The 21,757-nt window shown below is 40.8% G+C and overlaps 1 long non-coding RNA gene across 1 annotated transcript in view; it reads left to right on the top strand.

Annotated features, from left to right (window-relative positions):
- The first annotated feature begins 7,031 nt into the window (after positions 1-7,031).
- The window catches only part of LOC143670864 (uncharacterized), a 110,411-nt gene continuing 95,685 nt past the window's right edge, over positions 7,032-21,757 (top strand). Inside the window, exon 1 of the long non-coding RNA XR_013169466.1 lies at positions 7,032-7,144. This is a non-coding gene — a long non-coding RNA (uncharacterized LOC143670864). The remainder of the gene's footprint in view (positions 7,145-21,757) is intronic.

Below are 21,757 nucleotides of genomic sequence, written 5' to 3'. Positions count from 1 at the left end.
TCACCTTCTCAATTAAACCTTCCCGGGTGACTGTGGAATATTGTAGCACGCACCTCACCCCCTTGCTACCCAAGCTCCTCATCTCATTACCATGATCTATATTTGTTTTATCACAACAACTATCACCTTCTAACATGCTGTGCAGTTGACTAATAAATCCTTGATGGTCTACTGCCTGTCACCTATCACTGCCCCTTCAGAGAACGTGAAATCCAGGGCAGGGATTTGCGCGGTTTGGTTCATTGATGGATACGAAATACCTAGCACACTGCCTTGCACACAGCGGGCGATCAATAAACATATGAAGGTGGGAGGAACGGGTCTGCCTCTCCGACTGGGGTGTGAGGCCCCGAGGCTCCCGTTTCCTCCTTGGTGGAATGAAGGATGGGGCCTCGCTCAGCTCAGGACGAGGCCTGTCTGTCCACAGCAGCATCCATTTCATCCACAGCTACTGCCCAGCAGCCCCGTTATCTGGGACTCGAGGGCTACCTGACGTTATTTCAAACCCCACAAACTTATCGTTAAAGGAATTTAGGTGTATGCAATGTTTTTGCTTTACACTGGGGACCCAAGTCATTTCTTGGCACGCTGTGTTGAGACGTTTAAATGTGCCAATTTCTGAAACACTTGGACATTCAACATTGTTATTAATTTTGTTCGGGCCAAAGTCAAATGGTTCAGTCTCAGTGTATATATTCCTTCTTCAATTTTTTCCTGTGGAAGCTTTTTATTACAGGGCCCATTGTATATAAATAAGAGTTTAGACCCATCCAGTAGAGAGGAGCACAAACCAGCCCCATCCCGGTGTCCATGCCAGCAGCCATAAAACACGGTGGACTCAAACCCCGCCCCTCCATCTCCAATAGGAGTGAAAGTGGTTAACAGTAAAAATCAACATCGATTCAATCTAGAGAAAAAGGAAAAGAGGGGCGCTCTTGCCTGATACTGTGCTCGGAAGAAAGAGAGCCAGGGAGGAGCCACAAATAAATTAAAACCTACATAAACCCCTGGTGTCTGATTACTGAGTTGAAGGCATAGAGGGTAGCATTACGGGTGGAGTTCCCCCTGTTTCCAGAGCAGACCCCTCTCAGAGCCCCTGGAAGGAATGCAGGATGCCACCTGGTGAGACAGGGCCCTGGTCTGGGGCAGACAGGATGGAGCCCCGGCTCTCCTTTCATCTGGAGTCACGGCCTGCCTGTCTGCTGACATCCTCTCTTCCCGCTGGGCCCCTGGTCTCCAGGGAGACCTGCCTGTCACCAGGGTTGATGGGACTGAGCTCCTGCACCCCCAGGCACCTGGAGGTGGGGAGGAGAAGGCTGCTGTGGCCCACACAGGGCAGCTGGTGCTTTGAAGGAGCCGTGACTTTTTTTGCTAAATTTTTTAAATTGTTAAGTATAACATATACACAAAGAAAAGAAATAAAAGCATTGATTTTCGAAATACCCTTCAACAAGTAGACACGGAACAGATTTCAGAGTTGTTATGTGTTACCATTCCACTATTCCAGATTTTTCCTTCTAGTTGGCCCCAAAATCCTGGAGGCCAGAAGAGATATTTGTTCTTTTTTGTGAAAAATAACATATATACAAAAAAGCAATAATTTCAAAGCACATCACAACAATTAGTTGTAGAACATATTTCCGAGTTTGATACAGGTTACAATTCCACGATTTTAGGTTTTTACTTCTAGCTGCTCTAAGATACTGGACAGTAAAAGAAATATCAATATAATGATTTATTAATCATACTCATTTGTTAAACCCGACCTTCTCTGTATACCTCCACCATCACCTTTCATCTTTTTCCCACTCTTTAGAGGTATTTGGACTTTGCCCGTTCTAACTTTTTCATGTTGGAGTGGGCTATCGATAATATGGGCTAGAGGGAATGGAACTGGTTGATGTTCTGGAGAGGCTAGGCCCTCTGCATTTCAGGATTTATCTGGTCCAGGGACTCATCTGCAGGTTGTCGGTTTCTGGAAAGTTACCCTAGTGCATGGAACCTTTGTAGAATCTTACATAACACCCTGGGTGTTCTTTAGGATTGGAAGAAATGGTTTTGATTTGGTTTTGGTAAGCTACGATAGGTAGCAATGTCTAACTGACACGTGCCAGAGTAGCCTCTCAACACTATTTGAACCCTCTCAGCCACTGATACCTTATTTGTTACACTTCTTTCCCTCCTTTTGGTCAGGATGGCATTGTTCAATACACAATGTCAGTGCTGGACTCCTCACTGGGAATCATTTCACATGCCTCCAGGGAGACTTTTACCCCGGACGTCATGTCCCACGTGTGGAGAGCGCAGTGGTTTCACTTGCAGAGCTGGGCCTAAAGAGAGAGAAGCCACGGACAATAGATTTTTGGTAAGGCAGCCAAGTCCACTCACTGGGTCAGAGCAGCCACTTCAACAAACCATTGTTGCAGAACTGGATATCCATATACAAAAGGATGAAAGAGGACCCCATCTCATACCACATAAAAAGTTATCTGAAAATAGATCAAAGATGTAAACATTAGAGCTAAAAACATCAAACTTTTAGAGGAAAATGTAGGAAAAGATCTTTAATTTTTTGCTGTCATAAGAGTTGGTTTCCTAAACCTTACACCCAGACTGTAAGTAATGGAAGAAGAAACAGCTGAATGGAACGTCCTTAAAACTGAATGCTTGGGCACATCAACGGACTTCGTAGGTGAAGTAAAAAGGCAACTGTTCAATGGGAGACAATATTTGGAAACCATTATCGGATAGGGGTTTAATATCCAGAATATATAAAGACATCCTACAACTCAACAATCGAAAGGCATACAACGCAATTAACAAAAATGGGAAAAACATCGACAGACATTTTTCCTTAGAGGACAAACAAATGGCTCTAAAGCATATGAAAGATGGCAACTTCAGTAGCTATTAGGGAAATGCAAATCAAAACCACAATGAGATATCATCTCACACCTACTAGAATGGCCATTAGCAAAAAAAACAGAGAACTACAGGTGCTGGAGAGGATGTGGAGAAAAAGGCACACTCATCCACTGTTGGTGGGAATGTACCCCGGTGCAGCCGCTCTGGAAGGCAGTTGGTGATTCCTCAGGAATGTAAGTATGGAATTGCCACATGATCCAGAAATCCCAGTACTAGATAAACATTGGAGGAACCGAAAGCAGGGACACAAACAGACATCTGCACACCGATGTTTCTAGCAGCATTAATGATGATTGACAATAGATGGAAACAGTCTTTGGAAAATTATGGAGAATAATCATAATCTTTCATCAAGTGCAACCCATGTAACCCATGTTTAAAAATAGAATTACAAAAACAAGCGTGATCCATGTTAATGTTTTAGTTCGCTTATTAAATTTTTTAATTAATAAATAAATTTTAAAAATTAAAAAAAACAAGCGTGATTAACAATTTTAACAGCTTTTCCACACCAATGGAAGTCTTGGTAGATATGGTAATCCTGTATTATATGCATGACAGTTTTGTAAACCCACAACTTCTCTACTTAATTAAAAAAAAAACTGGAATGAGAAACAATTGTTCATCTATCAGATTGGAAAAATTCAAAATCTGGACAATACAGTCTATTGGTGATGCTGTTGGGAAAGAGCCACAGCTTTATATTGCTGGTGATAATGCAAAACGGTGCATCCTCTAAATAGGGGAATTTAGCAACATCTAGCACAAGTATATATGCATTTCCCCTTTCTCCCATTATCTGACTTCTAGGAATTTATCTTGAACATACTAGACCAACAATACGGAAATACATTTCAGCAATATTTACAATTGCAAAGCATTTGAATGCCAAGTATAGAAAATATAATATTGAATAAACTATGATAGAACCATATATCAACATTCCACATAGCTGTAAAATGAATAAGGAAGACTTCTAGTTTATAAGAATGTCAAAGATTTGTGAATCATGCTTTAAATAGTTGTGGGCAATGTGAAAAACTGTTAGTTTTAGAGATACCTGTTACTCCTAAATTTTAGCTACCATTAATCAAATTCATATATAAATAAATTTAAAATTAATTCAATGGGGTTTACCAAATTTTTTTCCATTTAGTGTTAGTTATTTCATCTTTCACCCTATAAAAATCCTCTGGGCAGTTTATAGTTGTTCACTCTAACTTTTTATCATCTCTTTGCAGGGGTTTAATAAAAATGCCCCAGACATTTTCTAAATATGTATATGAATATAAAGGGTAATTTCCCTATTTGTCCATACCCTTGCTTGGCCAGGCATGAAAGACACCTTGCTTCTTTATACCACGTCACCAAAGTTGAATTTCACCTGAGCTTTAAAAAGAGCGATGGTTATGAAATCTCTCCCACCGTTCAGTGTTCTGGGAAATGACTTACCCCCAAAGAACTATACACTTTCTCTATATCACTAGGATAATACTTGCGGTACACTCTTTTTTTTTTTTATTAATTAGAAAAAGAATTAACAAAACAATTAGAAATCATTCCATTCTACATGTACAATCACTAATTCTTAATAACATCACATAGTTGCATATTCATCATTTCTTAGTACATTTGCATCGATTTAGAAAAAGAAATAAAAAGACAACAGAATAAGAATTAAAACATTAATAGAAAGAAAAAAAAAAACAAAAAACCTATACCTCACATGCAGCTTCATTCAGTGTTTTAACATAATTGCATTACAATTGGGTAGTATTGTGCTGTCCATTTCTGAGTTTTTATATCCAGTCCCGTTTGCGGTACACTCTTACAAAAAAAAAAAGCCTACACATCATTAAGGAAAATTATGCATTCGATTAATGCACATATGCACAAAGACCCACAGAAACAGGTTTTGGATGTTCTAAAACCCTGGGCTTCAAACTCCTCTAGGACTGGGGATAAGGTTTGCTTTCCCAGCTGGTGACGTCCTTTTGCTCTGACACAAGTAATGGGCTCTGGGCGCAGCATCGTCCCTGCTCTGGACGGGTGTGGAGCTCTCCTCCCAGCCCTGAAGATGTTCTCAGCACGCCTGGGCAGCCTTGGACTCTACGAGCCCGGAGAGGTGTTGGCTAAAGCTGCCGGGGATTGTGAGTTAAAGGGCTGAAGCATCACGCCTGAGCTCACCAAAGTGTCGTCCAAGGCAAGGCCTCCATCTGTGCCCCTGCCCTTAACACCCACCACCCTCCCTGCCAAAGAAAGTCCAGGCCTGAGCCTGGGGGCCTGGGCTTAGCCAGGCCTTGAGGGGCTACTTTTCTGTGGCTGAAACGCACTGGAGGCCAGTGGATGGCCTTCGGGTATGGGAAGTCATCCCACAGCTGTGGGTGTGAGTCCCCAGGAGTTAATTTCATTTACCAGAGAAGGTGTCCTCATGCTCTCCAAGGATGGCTGAAGGTTTTAGTGGGCAGTGTCTGGAAATCCTTGGTATAGAGGCAGGAAATGGTAGCCAGTGGGCTTTGGTTTAAGCCACAGGCTGCTTTCTGTATTGAAAATAGATCCCAGCTCAGAGACGTTAATGTGCTGGGACTGAGTGTAGGAGGAAGGTTAGGGCTGGTTAGGTGTGTCAGGGAATGGCCTCAAAGGTTTTTGGTTGTTGTTGTTGTTGTTATTAAATAAATGTAGTGTTATTCAGATATATTCACACACAATACAAAGCATCTGAAGTATATAATCACTGGCTCATAGCATCATCATGTTTGTGCATACAAATCCATGATGAATTTTACAGTATGTTCATAACCCCAGATAAGAAATAAAAATAGAAAAGAAACTCAGCATCCTTCCATTACCCTATCCCCATCTATTATTGGCTATGATAAAAGCCTATCATGATCCTCAAGGTGTTAATCATTAATTAAAAAATGGAGAATGCAGGATTGATCCCACTACCTCTCACATCCTAAGCAAGTGCTCTACATTTGAACTAATTCCTCTTATGACAAGTGTGCATACGAACACTAATTTGCCTTTCACCTGCCAACTCCCCATTCTGCCTCATGAATGATTTGCTCAGATTACAAGTTTGTCCACCTCAAACAAGCTACAAATATAAAATCTTCCTGTTCAATTCCTGACCAAGACTGCCCCAATTGCAAAAGTAATTCCAACTGTTCGTTACACCACCTCTAACTTGTCTGCTCCTCTCCGGGGAAGTAAAAGGCAAAACCATCCTGCCGAGACACTCAGATCTTCAGACCTGGGGTGCTCTCCCGATTGCAACATCCTGAATAAAATCAATTTCTCTACTAGCTTTGTTCATGTGTTTTTATTGCTTATCCAATTGCCTATGCAAACTGAAATGCAAAATAGAAATAAGTATTATCAAACAGCAGAATGATGTAGCCGCTATTGAAAACTGTTTGGCGCTTCCTGGAAGTCAAATATACTACTAACATATGACCCGGCAATACTATTTTTATGTATATACCCCAAAACATTGAAAGCACAGACTCAGACAGATATCTGTAATGCTAATGTTCATAGCAGCATTATCCAAAATAGCCAAAAGGTGGAAGCAAGGCAAGTGGTCCATAATAGACGAATGGATAAAGAAAATGTGGTATACACGCAATGGAATATTATTCAGTCAAGAAAAGGAATGAAGGTCTGATATACACTGCAACATGGATGAACCATGAAGACATCATGTTGAGCAAAATAAGCCAGATTCAAAAGGACAAATACTGATACTGTGTGATCCCACTCATATGAGTAAACTGGAGTATGCAAATTCATAGAGACAAAATATTACAGGCTACCAGGAACTGAAGTGTGACGATGGGCGTTAGGTGGGTGAGTAGCAAGTGAATGCTTAGTGTGTAAAAAGCTTCTGTTTGAGGTCATGGTAACTTTTATTTAAATATTAATAAAGTTACATATTTTTATTGAAAAAAAAATACACGCAGAAAACAGCACAGCCCAACAATATAGCCTAAAGTGAACACTTGCCGGTGACCACGGACAAGATCACGTACCCCTTCCTGGGTGTGGCTTCTCTAGGCTCTCCGGAGGACTGCTCCTCTCGGTGGTCTTAACCTTTCGCTTCCCAGGGGCGGTCTTGGTTTCGTGGGCCTAGGAGAAGCGGCCGCGCGCTGGCGTCTACGTGAAGTGGACCTGATCCCGGGAGAGAAGCTGGAGAGCCAGGTCTCCCTTGGAACAGGTCAGTGCGCGTTCGGGCGGTGGGAACAGTGTCTTTCTTTTTGGGGAACCGTGGTGGTGCTTTACAAGTGAGCAGTGTATCTCTCAGGCGCTCTATGCCTTAACTGCATTGCGATTTTATAATAGGTGTATGGAATATACTCTTCTTCTATTTGGGGATGCACATTTTTAAGTGGAGAAATACGGTATTTAAACTTCCTCTGGGCATTGTTTAAGCACTAGGGAGATAACTGCGTTATCCATTCTTATTATTGTGGGTGCAATACAAACACAAGAAAACGTGCTGGCTAAGGGGCATGGCAAGAAAAAAATTACAGTAAAAAGGTCTGATGCGATTCAACAAACATTTGTACTGTATTTACCAGATTATAAGAATTTAAAGGGCAAGGAGAGCCAAGAGTAGGAAAGCTACCCCTGCTACTACTATGGTACTTGAGTGTAACAGTGCTGATACTGGAGTTGGGCCTTCTATTGCAGATGGGAGTCATGGGTGTAGTCCGAATTGGGCTGATTTTCCTATGGCAGCCAGGAGTAGACCTATTAGTGGAATTGGGGTTATATTTGGGCTAAGTATGAAGATTTGTTGTATGTCTCATGAGTTAGAGTTGAGTATAAATCAAGCTAAGGCTATGATTAGGGCAATGTCTCCAATTCGGTTATATAGGACTGCTTGTAGGGCTGCGGTGTTGGCATCGGCTCGTCCATATCATCATCCAATTAGTAGAAATGATATAATGCCAACTCCTTCTCAGCCGATAAATAGCTGGAATAGGTTATTGGCGGTTACTAAGATAATTATTGTGATGAGAAATAGTAGGAGATATTTAAAAAATTGGTTGATGTATGGGTCTGAGTGTATGTATCATATGGAGAATTCTATGATGGACCATGTTACGAAAAGTGCGATTGGAACAAATATTAGTGAGAAGTAGTCTATCTTAAAGCTCATGGAGAGTTTTATTGTTTGTACTGTGATTCAGTGTCAGTTTGAGATAATGGTTTCTTGGTCAGATATTAAAAATATGGTGGTTGGGATTATGCTGATTGTGAAGGCATATATAATTGAGGTTTTTACGTGATAGGGGTATATTGTTTTGTTGTTTGTTAGAATGGGTGTTATGATTGGGAGCATTAAGATTGTAATAGTTATTATGGTAAATAGTGTGAACGCATTTATTACTTTTATTTGGAGTTGCACCAAATTTTTGGTTCCTAAGACCAATGGATTACTTCCATCCTATAAAAGTAAGAAAGCCATTTTTTATGAATGGGTGCAGGAGTTAGCAGTTCTTGCATTGATCTTTCTCAGTGGATAAGAGTTTTTATATTCTGTTTCTAGATTCACAATCTAGTGTTTTGTGTAAACTATATCCGCAATAGGATAGGCCGAGAATTAGTTTTGGGTGGATTGATAGCAGGATTAGTGGTAAGAGGTGTATTAGCATAAGGCTGTTTTCTCGTGTGAAGGTTGGTTTGATCATGTGGGCGTGTGATGTTGGTTTTCCTCGTTGAGTTATGATTAGCATGTAAAGTGAGTATAAAGCTGTGATTACTACATTTAGGCCTATTAGTAGTATTGTGAAATTTGATCATGCGAATGATGGGATTATTACGAATAGTTCTCCGACTAGGTTGATAGATGGGGGTAGGGCTAGGTTTGTTAGACTTGCTAATAGTCATCAGGAAGCCATTAGGGGGATGATTGTTTGGAGGCCTCGTGCTAGGATTATGGTGCGACTGTGAATTCGTTAGTAGTTTGTGTTGGCTAAGCAGAATAGTATGGAAGATGTTAGTCCGTGGGCAATCATTAGTGCGGAAGCTCCTATGAAGCTTAGTGGGGTTTGAATTATAATGGCTATAATTACTAGTGCTATTTGGCTTACTGATGAGTAGGCGATTAGGGATTTTAGATCTGTCTGACGTGGGCAGATTGAGCTAGTTATAATTATGCCTCATAAGGATAATATAATAAATGGGTAGGCTATATATTCTGTAAGTGGGTCTAGTATTACGGTGATACGTAGTATTCCATAGCCTCCTAGTTTTAGTAAGATAGCTGCTAGGACTATGGATCCTGCAATTGGTGCTTTGACGTGGGCTTTTCGGAGCCACAGGTGTAGGCCATAGAGTGGTATTTTAACTATAAATGCTATGATGCATGCTAGTCATAGAAAATTTGAGGCTCAGTGTGTTGGTAGTAGTTGGGTTAGATATTTTATTGTTAGTAGGTTTAGTGAACCTGTGTTGTTTTGGATATATATTAGTGCTACTAAAAGGGGTAATGAACCTATGAGGGTGTAGAATAGAAAGTAAATTCCTGCATTTAACCGTTCTGTCTGATTTCCTCATCGGGTGATGATGATAAGGGTTGGGATTAGTGTTGCTTCAAATAGGATGTAGAATAGGAGTAATTCTGTGGCTGTGAAGGTTATAATTAGGAGTATTTGGAGTATAATTAGTATTGAGATATATAGTTTTTTTCGTGTAATTGTTTCTTTGGATAGGTGAGATTGACTTGCTAGTAGTATTAAGGGGAGTAGTCATATGGTCAGTGCTAGCAATGGGGTTGATAATGGGTCTGTGAAGAAGGTGGTGGAGAAGTTTAGGCTTAGATCAAATGGTTGATAAAATAGATGTAGGCCGATTAAGCTGATTAGCAGGCTGTGAATGGTTGAGTTAATTCATAGCATTTCTTTTTTTGAAAGTCAGGTCAGTGGAAGTAGTATCATAGTTGGGATAATGAGTTTTAGCATTGTAGGAGATTAAGGTTTTGTACGTAGTCTAGTCCATAAGTGTTCGATACTGTGACCAGTAGGGCTAGACCTACAGCCGCTTCACATGCTGCGAATACTATTAGTATTACTGGCATTATACTTGATAGGGTGAAGGATGTATTTAGTGTAGTTACTGTGCTTAGAATAAATAATGATAATATTATGCCTTCTAAGCATAGTAGTGATGATATTAGATGGGATCGGTATATCAAAAGTCCAAGTAGTGCTATTGTAAATGCTAGTAGGATGTTTATGTAAATTGATGACATATGATAATCATGTATTGGACCATGATTTAATGAGTCGAAATCATTTGTTTTAAGTTAAACTAATTATCATATTCTGTTCACTCTAGTCCTTTTTGGATTCATTCATAAGCTAGGCCCAGTCCTAGTAAGGAGATTAAGAATAAGGCTGTAATTAATACTGGTTCAAGTTGGTTAGTTTGTGTCGCTCAGGGGAGGGGTAATAGTAGGGCAATTTCTAGGTCAAAAAGTAAAAAGGTAATTGCGATTAGGAAGAATTTTATTGAGAATGGGAGTCGGGCTGATCCTATTGGGTCGAATCCGCATTCATATGGGCTTGATTTTTCTGAATAATTATTGAGTTGTGGTAATCAGAATGCGATGGTTACTAGTAGTAGGGCTAGGGTGATGTTAGTTAATAAGGTTAATACTATATTAATTACCCTTTTCCAGGTTTGTCTGGAACTTGCTAATTGGAAGTCAGCTGTACTTGTTTTTACTAAAAGGGTAAGATCCTCATCAATAGATTGATACGTAAAGGAATAGTCAGACTACATCTACAAAGTGTCAGTACCAGGCCGCAGCTTCAAAGCCGAAATGGTGATTTGATGTGAAATGGAATTTTAATTGGCGGAAGAAGCATACAATTAGGAATGATGAGCCGATAATCACGTGTAGTCGGTGGAATCCTGTGGCTATGAAGAAGGTTGATCTGTATACTCCGTCAGAGATCGTAAATGGGGCTTCAAAGTATTCTGATGCCTGTAGTAAGGTAAAGTATACTCCTAGTGAAATAGTAATGAATAGTGCTTGAAGCATGTGTGTGCGATTTCCTTCTATAAGGCTGTGGTGGGCTCATGTGATGGATACTCCTGAGGCTAGTAGCACAGCTGTATTTAGTAGTGGTACTTCTAGTGGGTTGAGTGCTAGGATTCCAGTGGGAGGTCAATATTCTCCTAGTTCGGGGGTCGGGGCGAGGCTTGAATGGTAAAAGGCTCAAAAAAATCCTGCGAAGAAGAATACTTCTGAGATAATGAAGAGAATTATCCCACAACGTAGTCCTTTTTGTACTGTTGATGTGTGGTGGCCTTGGAAGGTGCTTTCTCGGATTACGTCTCGTCATCATTGATATATTGTTAGGAAGTTTGCTAGTAGTCCTAGTGCAAGGAGAGTTATAGAATTAAAGTGGAATCATATTGCAAGTCCGGAAGTTATTAGTAGTGCTGATAGGGCTCCTGTTAGTGGTCAGGGGCTTGGGTTAACTATATGGTAGGAGTGTGTCTGGTGTGTCATTAGGTGTTGTCGTGTAGGTATAGGCTTACTAGGAGGGTGAAGACGTATGCTTGGATGAGGGCTACTGCGAATTCAAGCATGGTTAAGAGAACTAGGATGATAAATGTAATTAGTGCCGTTGTAGGGCTGATAGACATTAGTGCTAATGTAGCTCCTCCAATTAGGTGCATTAGTAGGTGGCCTGCTGTGATGTTAGCGGTTAATCGTACTGCTAGAGCAATTGGTTGAATAAATAGGCTGATTGTTTCGATGATAATTAGTATTGGGATCAGTGACATTGGAGTTCCTTGTGGTAGGAAATGTGCTAGTGATGCTTTAGTCTCGTGGCGGAATCCTATGATTACTGCTCCAGCTCATAGTGGGATGGCTATTCCTAGATTTATAGACAGTTGGGTTGTAGGGGTAAATGAATGTGGTAGGAGGCCCAGTAAGTTTGTTGAGCCAGTAAACATGATGAGTGACGTTAATATTAGTACTCAAGTTCGTCCTTTTGGGTTATGAATCATTATTATTTGTTTTAGTACTAAGTTAGTTAGTCATTGTTGTATGGAGATTATGCGGTTGTTAATCAGGCGGTTTGGGGCTGGGAAGAGGATGGTTGGGAATATGATAATTAATGTGACAATAGGGAGTCCTATTATCGTTGGAGAGATGAAGGAGGCAAATAAATTTTCGTTCATTTTGTTTCTCAAGGAGTTAGTTGTTTAGTTGAGCTTGGTATACCTGGTATTGGTGTCCGGTGGAAGTAGTGTTTTGTGAATTTTAGCTGTATTAGGATAAATAGTGTTAGGATTATGGATGTAATTGTGATTAGTCATGTTGATGTATCTAGTTGTGGCATGTCATTAAGGGGAGGTTATGTCCCAGTCTTTAACTTAAAAGGTTAATGCTGATTTTAGCTTCTTTAATGATCTAGATTAGTGATATAGTTCAGGCCTCAGAGTGTTTTAGTGGCACTAGTTCAAGGACAATGGGTATAAAGCTGTGATGAGATCCACAAATTTCTGAGCATTGTCCGTAGTAGAGTCCAGGTCGTGTTGCCATTAGTGTGGCTTGGTTTACGCGTCCTGGGATGACGTCAGTTTTTAGGCCCAGAGATGGTACTGCTCATGAGTGTAGTACGTCTTCTGATGAGATTAATATGCGAATTGTGAGTTCTATTGGTAGGACAACTCGGTTGTCAACTTCTAGTAGTCGTAGTTCACCTGGCTTTAGATCTGTTGTTGGGATTATGTATGAGTCGAATCCAAGATCTTCGTAGTCGGTATATTCATAGCTTCAGTACCACTGGTGCCCTATTGTTTTTACAGTTAATAGTGGGTTATCAATTTCATCTATTATGTATAGGATTCGTAGTGAGGGCAGTGCGATTAGGATAAGAATAATGGCTGGTAAGATGGTTCACACTGTCTCTACTTCTTGAGCGTCTATGGTGCTTGTATGAGTAAGTTTGGTTGTTAATATTAGTGTAATAATATATAGAACTAGTGTGCTGATTAGGAATACGATCATTAGTGTGTGATCATGGAAATGGAGTAGTTCTTCTATGATTGGGGATGTGGCGTCTTGGAATCCTAGTTGTAGAGGGTAGGCCATAGAGGAGTAAAGGGTTTGAGCCTATAATTTAACTTTGACGAAGTTATATAATGTTTTTATTAACTCCTCGTATAAAGAAAGCCACATTGGATGTGAAGTTGGCTTGAAACTTACTTTAGGGGGTTCGATTCCTTCCTTTCTTGGTTAGTTTTTTACGAAGGCAGGTTCTTCGAATGTATGATATGGAGGAGGGCAGCCGTGTAGTCATTCAGCATTAGTTGTTGTTAGTTCTACTGTTGAGACTTCGCGTTTTGAGGCGAAGGCTTCTCAGATTATGAAGATTATAATGATTACGGCTGTTAGTGAGATGAATGATCCTATTGATGATACTGTGTTTCATATGGTATATGCATCCGGATAGTCAGGGTAACGTCGTGGTATACCGGATAAACCTAGAAAATGTTGAGGGAAAAATGTCAGGTTTACTCCTACAAATATGATTGCAAAGTGTACTTTTGCTCAGGTGTCATCTAATGTGTAGCCTGAGAATAGTGGAAATCAGTGGACAAATCCTCCTATAATCGTGAATACTGCGCCTATTGATAGTACATAATGAAAGTGGGCTACTAAATTGTTGCTGATGTGAAGTATGCTCGTGTGTCTACGTCTATACCTACTGTAAACATGTGGTGTGCTCAAACGATAAAGCCCAAGAACCCAATGGATATTATAGCCCATACTATGCCTATGTACCCAAATGGTTCTTTTTTTCCAGAGTAGTATGTAACGATGTGTGAGATTATTCCAAGTCCGGGGAGAATTAGGATGTAGACTTCTGGGTGACCAAAGAATCAGAACAGGTGTTGGACAAGATTGGGTCTCCACCTCCAGCGGGGTCGAAGAATGTAAGTTACGGTCTGTCAGGAGTATGGTAATACCGGCAGCTAGGACAGGGAGTGATAGTAAAAGAAGTACTGCCGTTACTAGTACTGATCATACGAATAGTGGGGTTTGATATTGATTTATTGCTGGGGGTTTTATATTAATAATAGTGGTGATGAAGTTGATTGCGCCCAGAATTGAAGAGACTCCTGCCAGGTGTAGTAAGAAGATGGTTAGATCTACGGATGCTCCTGCATGGGCTAAATTTCCCGCTAGAGGCGGATAGACATTTCAACCTGTATCTGCTCCTGCCTCTACTATAGAAGATGCTAGTAGCAGGAGAAATGATGGTGGTAGGAGTCAAAAACTTATATTTTTTATACGTGGAAATGCTATATCTGGGGCACCAATTATTAGAGGGATGAGTCAGTTGCCGAATCCTCCAATTATAATAGGTATAACTATAAAGAAGATTATTACAAATGCGTGTGCGGTTGCAATAACGTTGTAGATTTGGTCGTCTCCTAGTAGGGTGCCAGGTTGCCCAAGTTCTGCGCGGATAAGGATGCTTAGGCCTGTACCAACTATCCCGGCTCAAGCACCAAATAGTAAGTATAGGGTGCCGATATCTTTATGATTTGTTGAGAATAGTCAACGTGAGATGAACATAGGTAAAATGGCTGAGTTGAGGCATTAGACTGTAAATCTAAACACAGGCATGGCGTCTCTTTTTACCAATAGTCCTGTGGTGAACAATTCATGCTGAATTGCAAATTCAGAGTAGTAGGTTGGGCCTGCCGGGGTTTTTTGTTGTGTAGTAAGGTGTGATGGATAGATTGAAGCCAGTTGATTAGGGTATTTAGCTGTTAACTAAAGTTTCGTGGGATTAAAGCCCACCAGTCTAGGGAGGACTTAGCTTAATTAAAGTGCTTGAGTTGCATTCAGGTGATGTGAGATGAGGTCTTGCAGTCCTTAATTCAGGGGCTAAGTAATTTAATACTTGCTTAGAGCTTTGAAGGCTCTTGGTCTTGGTTAACCTAAGCCTCTAGCCAAGTGTCGTAAGTATTGGTGATATTGGGATAATGAGGATCGATAGAGTAATTAGGGTGGGTATTGTTGGTATAATTATTTGTGGCTTGAGTTGTCATTTTATTTTTGTGCTATTATTTGATGGGAATATTGTTAGGGATGATGAGTAGATTAAGCGTATATAGAAGAATAAATTTAGCAGAGCTAGGATTGCCATAAGTGTGGGTACTATTAGAAGATTATTTTTTGTTATTTCTTGAATAATTATTCGTTTTGGTAAAAATCCGGACAGGGGAGGTAGGCCCCCTAGGGATATTAGTACTAGCGTTAGTAGAGTGGTTATTAATGGGGTGTTATTTCATATGTGTGATAGTGATAGGATTGTAGTTGCTGAGTAGTAAGATAGTAGCATAAATATTGGAATTGTTATAATTAGATATATAATTAGGTTTAATATTGTTAAGGTTGGGTTGAATATGATGATTGCGGTTATTCATCCTATGTGTGCAATTGATGAATAAGCTATGATCTTGCGAAGTTGTGTTTGATTAAGGCCACCTCACCCTCCAATTATGACTGAGAGGATAGCTATAGTAAGGATTAGTGTGGTATTGATGTAAGGGGAGATTTGATATAAAATTGTAATTGGCGCTAGTTTTTGTCATGTTAGTAGGACTATTCCCTGAATGAGTGCTACTCCTTGGCAAACCTCTGGGAGTCAAAAGTGGAATGGTGATAGTCCTAATTTTATAGCCAGTGAGATAGTTATGATTGATAGTGCTATTTGGTTGTGTGCTTTTATAATGGTTCATTGGCCTGAATTGATTAGGTTGATTAGCACTGCTAGTATTAGGAGTATTGATGCTGTTGTTTGTACTAGAAAGTATTTTGTGGCAGCCTCAGTTGATCGTGGGTTTGCTTTTATTAGTAAGATGGGGATTATGGCGAACATATTTAGTTCTAGACCTATTCAGATTAGGAGTCAGTGTGAGCTGAGTATTGTAATTACAGTGCCTGATAGTAGGGTTACTATAATTATTATTAGGACTAAGGGGTTAATTTAGTATGGGAAGGATATAAACCAACATTTTCGGGGTATGGGCCCGATAGCTTAATTAGCTGACCTTACTGGTAGAATGTGGTGTAAAAATGGAAGCACGGAGAAGTTTGATTTCTCTGGAGTAGGTTTGACCCCTATATTTCTAGAAATAAGAGGGCTGTGACCTCTATGTTTTACTCTATCAAAGTAATTCCTTTGTCGGACATATTTCTTATGTTTGTGGGGGGATGCTTGCTAGTGACATGGGTAATGATACATGTCATATTAGCATTGCTAGTGTAAGGGGTAAGAAGTTTTTTCATAGTAGATGCATTAATTGATCATAACGGAATCGTGGGTATGATGCTCGGATTCATAGGAATGTGGCTGTTAGTACTAGTGTTTTTAGTACAAAATTGGCTGTGTAAGCCTCTGGTACGAGTGGGGTATGGTGTGCTCCTAGGAATAGGAGTGTTGTAAGAGCATTTATTATTATGATGTTAGCGTACTCAGCTAGAAAGAATAGGGCGAAGGGTCCTGCTGCGTATTCTACGTTGAATCCTGATACTAGTTCTGATTCCCCTTCTGTTAAGTCAAATGGGGCTCGGTTGGTTTCGGCTAGTGTTGAGATAAATCATATCATGGCAAGTGGCCATGCTGGGATAATTAGTCATACTTGCTCTTGTGTTGTAATCAGGTTCGTTAATGTAAATGATCCTGATATTAGTAGGACGGACAATAAGATAATAGCCAGAGTTACTTCATAGGATACGGTTTGCGCTACTGCTCGAATGGCTCCAATTAAGGCGTATTTTGAGTTTGATGCTCAGCCTGATCATAAGATGGAGTATACGGCTAAGCTTGAAATTGCCAGGATGAAGAGTACTCCCAGGTTAAGGTTAATAAGTGAGTAAGGTATTGGAAGTGGGGCTCACATGGTCAGTGCTAGTGTTAGTGCTAGTGTTGGTGCCACTGTAAATAGTAGTTTTGATGATGTTAGTGGGCGGAGAGGTTCTTTAGTGAACAATTTTACAGCATCTGCGAATGGTTGCAGCAAACCGCGTGGACCTACGATGTTTGGTCCTTTACGTAGTTGCATGTATCCTAAAGTTTTCCGTTCAACTAGTGTTAGGAATGCTATTGCTAAAAGGATTGGAACGATCAGGCATGCAATATTAATTATAAACATGTGTTAAGAAGAGGAGTTGAACCTCTGGGAATAAAGGTTTAAGTTTTATGCATTTACCGGGCTCTGCCACCTTAACAAACCCTTGTATCGGGTTGATTTTTGCCTGGTTAACTAGGTTTAGATAATTTCATCTATTTTGTCCTAAGGCTCTTGGTTCAAGTTGGCCCCGTCTCTCTGGTCCTTTCGTACTGGGAGAGATAAGCATATAGATAGAAACCGACCTGGATTGCTCCGGTCTGAACTCAGATCACGTAGGACTTTAATCGTTGAACAAACGAACCAATAATAGCTGTTGCGCCATTTGGATGTCCTGATCCAACATCGAGGTCGTAAACCCTATTGTCGATATGAACTCTAAAATAGGATTGCGCTGTTATCCCTGGGGTAACTTGTTCCGTTGATCAATTTCTTGGATCAATTGATGATGAATTACTAACTTGACTTGTTAGGTCTGGTTATAAATAATTCGGAGGATTTTTTTACTCCGAGGTCACCCCAACCGAAATTTTTAGCCCAGTTTATTATATGTTGGCCCTGAGGGGCTAATTGGGTATAATTGGGCCAGTAATTTAAGCTCCACAGGGTCTTCTCGTCTTATATTATTATCCCCGCCTCTTCACGGGGAGGTCAATTTCACTGATTGGAAACAAGAGACAGTAAAACCCTCGTCAAGCCTTTCATACTAGTCCCTAATTAAGGAACAAATGATTATGCTACCTTTGCACGGTCAGAATACCGCGGCCGTTAAACGCATGTCACTGGGCAGGCAGTGCCTCTAATAATTGTAATTCTAGAGGTGATGTTTTTGGTAAACAGGCGGGGTTTGTGTTTGCCGAGTTCCTTTTGTTTCTTTTAATCTTTCCATTATGCACTCCTGTGTTGGGCTAACAATTGGTGTAACTATGGGATATTTTGTGTGTAAGCTTAGTTTAGTTGTTAACTATCAGCCAGTTATTCGGTCTGATATAAACTTGTGCGTGGAGAAAGGTATTCTTGTTACTCATATCAACATTATCTCTTCTATTAAGATAGATTGGTCCAGTAATAGTTTAGGAGTTGTTGGTGTCTAATGGTATTTGTAGAGCTTATTGTTGAGCTTGAACGCTTTCTTTATTGATGGCTGCTTTTAGGCCTACTATGGAAGTGTATCGTTGGAACTCTCTAATTAAGGTTTTCCTGCATCAATAGGGCTGTACCCCTATTGATTATATCTAAAACTTACATTTGGACTAGTCATTTGTTCTTTCAGGTTAAGTTTTAAGTTGAACTTATATTCGTCTCCTGGACAACCAGCTATCACCAGGCTCGATTGGCTTTTCACCGCTACCTACTGATCGTTTCACTATTTTGCCACATAGATGAATTAGTCCTATTTGACTGTCTGTAGGTAGATCGTCTGGATTCGGGGTCTCTTACTTAAGTTCTCTTTGCAAGTGATATTCTAGTTGACTCATTATGCAAAAGGTAAAAGGGCTGATCTTTGCTGTCTTGTACTGTTAATAGTTCTTTCATCTTTCCCTTACGGAACTGTCTCTATAGCTCCTGTGTTATAATTTCTGTCGCTAATACTTTTACTGTTGGTAAATGTTTTAATTTAGGTGTTAGGTGAATTTTTGTTGTAATATGTTTGGGCTAGGTTTGGTTCAAAGTGGTCTAATGGGTTGAAATCTTCTGGGTGTAAGCCAGGTGCTTTTGTTTAAGCTACACTTTGGTTACTCCAAGCACACTTTCCAGTATGCTTACCTTGTTACGACTTATCTCCTCTAAAAATCAGGTGTCTGCTAACATGGATAGTAGACCTAGTATTGCTGGGTTGAGGAGGGTGACGGTTGGTGTGTGCGTGTTTCATGGCCTAGTTCAGTCAAGCACTCTATTTTTGACTTACTGCTAAATCCTCCTTCAGACTTCGTTTTCATAAAGACTTTCGTGTTCTCTATAATTAGGGAATGTAGCCCATTTCTTCCCACCTCATTGGCTACACCTTGACCTAACGTTTTTATGACTATAGTTGTGCTTACTGTGGCTCCTTTTTAGGGTTTGCTAACATTAAGAGGGAGAGATCAGTGTAAGGAACAATGCAGAGAACTTGGTATGAGAACAGACCTAATGGAAAATGGTCACCACCTGTACGGAGCGGTGTGACCTCGAGTTAGTTGGTTAACCTCTTTGATCGTCAGTTACCACATGTGCTTATGGGGGTGATGATATTGTGTAATATTATACCACCCCTTGTTACAAGTTGCTCCGTCAGATCTGTTTTCTGTGTTCCGAGCGTCCCCTGCTGGCTCACCCCTGTCCAGGCTTTCTTCGTGCTTGTTTCGTAATACGTGAGCCCTTTGCCGACTGTTATCCTGCTTGAACCGAGCCTGTGTGCACCACGTCACCCAATCTCAGTTCCTGCAACCTGGACCCCAGCAGGTGCTCAGGACACATTTATTGTACTAGTGCTGATGACACGTGCTGCCCCCTCCATGCAGTGGAGCTATTGTTATACATGACCTTGTTTAGTGGAAAGTATGTATTGTAAGTGAATGGATAGAGGAAATCCCTCTGCTCACATTTCTGTTCACTCAAGGGCTGTTTGTGTCATTTACCTGCATGTTTCATCCGAGAACCTCATCATACTAGTGTAATATGCACCTTTCCCCTTCATAGTGTGTAAGTATATTAAATGAGCTGTGTGTCTAGTGGAAATAATACACTATAAATAAGTGAAGATAGGAAATTGCTCAGATTTGTGTTTGTTAAAGGGAGGGAGAGGGTGTTGTGTGTTCTCTGCCCTACCTGTCGGGAACTGTCTATGATCAGTTTATTCCCAATGGCAAGGATTATGTGTTATTAGTCTCTTCATTTCTTCCCTCACACTCAGAGGTGGGCATCACTGGATGTTTTCTGATTAAAACATGATTTTCTAATGACCCTGCTAAGAAGAGCATCCCCTCCATTCTAGAGTCGATACCATAGAGGTAATTTGTGTAGGTGTCAACAATGTCGAACAACTCTGTTCCAGGTGCTGGACAAACTCTTTAATTAATCTGTGCGCTGTGCACGGATAGAACTCGGATTCCCTTTTCCCCTGGCATTGCACAGTTTTCAGAACCCAGCACGGGTTGTGGAGGCATTTGATAGATCTTGGTCATTTGGCCTTAGGATTTGGCCATTTCTGCCCCCAAAATCAAACTATTATTTAATTAATATTATTAAATTACATCTGTTTCTTTGTATGCAGATAATTAATTTTATGTGGATATCTGGTATCATTGACATGCCAAATTAATACATGTCACCGGTATAATTGTCAAAATAATCTCACCTTTGCTCACAGCCATTATCACCTCTGACATGGTATGCAATTTGTTCGTTGTCTACTGTCTCCCTCCCTACTCTAGAATACAAACTTCATGAGAGCAGGGATTTCTCATTTTCCGACCAGTGCAGTACTCCCAGCACTTGCACCAGACCTGTCACTAGTTATGTGAAAATATTTGCACATGAGTTACCTGATCCTTGGAGCAGCTCTGGACACATGGATGAGCCAACAGGCCTTCCCTGCCTGAATTCTCTCCCAGGTGATTACATGCAATTTAGGCTTTCGGGAAGCTGAGAATCCAGGCAGAAAATACCAAGGCTGCCTGCGTCTGGAGTCAGGCAGACCTGGGATGGGATTCCTTCACTGCTGGTTATGTGGCTCTGGGGATGTTACCTGACTTCTCACAGCAGGAATCTGCTCCTCTGTTACATAGGAAAATACGGATACTGCAGGGGGTAGATGTCCTTAATATATTTATGAAGGGTCCCACATTCTTCTCTCTCCATTCTGCACGTATTTGTGACACACCTACTGTGTCAAGCCTTCCTGCTGGGTGAACAGGACAGAGTCCCTGGCCTCTGGCAGCACCCAGACCACTGGGTCAAACAGACAAATAATCATCTGTTGTCAGCAGCGTTGGGCTGGGTTGTAATAGGGAAAATTCAGGGTGTCGTGATGCCTCAGAGGAAGGTTACCTGTGCAGGATCTGGGGAAGAGACCAGAGAAGGCTTCATGGAGGAAGTGATGTGTAAGCTGAGTCCGGAAGGGTCAATAAGAGCCCCATTCTTTCTTCCTACAGTCTTCTCAGCTTTTCCCTCATGCATCAAGGACCCCACCCCAAATCCTGGCTGTTCCCCTCTGAGTGTCTCCCCCTGGGAACTGGAAACACAAAACATCTTACATTTGGTGGATCAATTCCGTTCAGCTCCAGCCCAGGAAAATTGGCGCCCTTGGGGTGGGGGAATTCTCAGTGCAGGCAGCAAAATGTGTGATTTTTGGTTGCAGCTCCAGCATGGTATTTGAAGCTCTCCTTGGCCTGCAAACTGCTTAAGTATGACCTCATTGCCCTTCTACTCTAGAATTCAGTTTACACTTAGTGGATTCCAGTGTAGACCCTGTCACTGAATCTCTGACTAAGCCTCCAATTCCTCATTTGTGAATTGACAGTAAGGCTGTGGAGTTTAAAAGTTTGTTGGGAAACCTAAATGAGATAATGGATGGTAACCCCCTAGCTCACATGACCAGGCACACAGAAGGCACTACACAAATGGTAGCTGTCATCTATCACACATCTTTTGTCTATATCATCTATGGTTT

Source organism: Tamandua tetradactyla, chromosome X (assembly GCF_023851605.1).
Source record: "Tamandua tetradactyla isolate mTamTet1 chromosome X, mTamTet1.pri, whole genome shotgun sequence".
NCBI classification, from domain to species: domain Eukaryota; kingdom Metazoa; phylum Chordata; class Mammalia; order Pilosa; family Myrmecophagidae; genus Tamandua; species Tamandua tetradactyla.
Note: the sequence above shows the minus strand (reverse complement) of the source record. Positions and strands in the feature narration are given on the sequence as shown.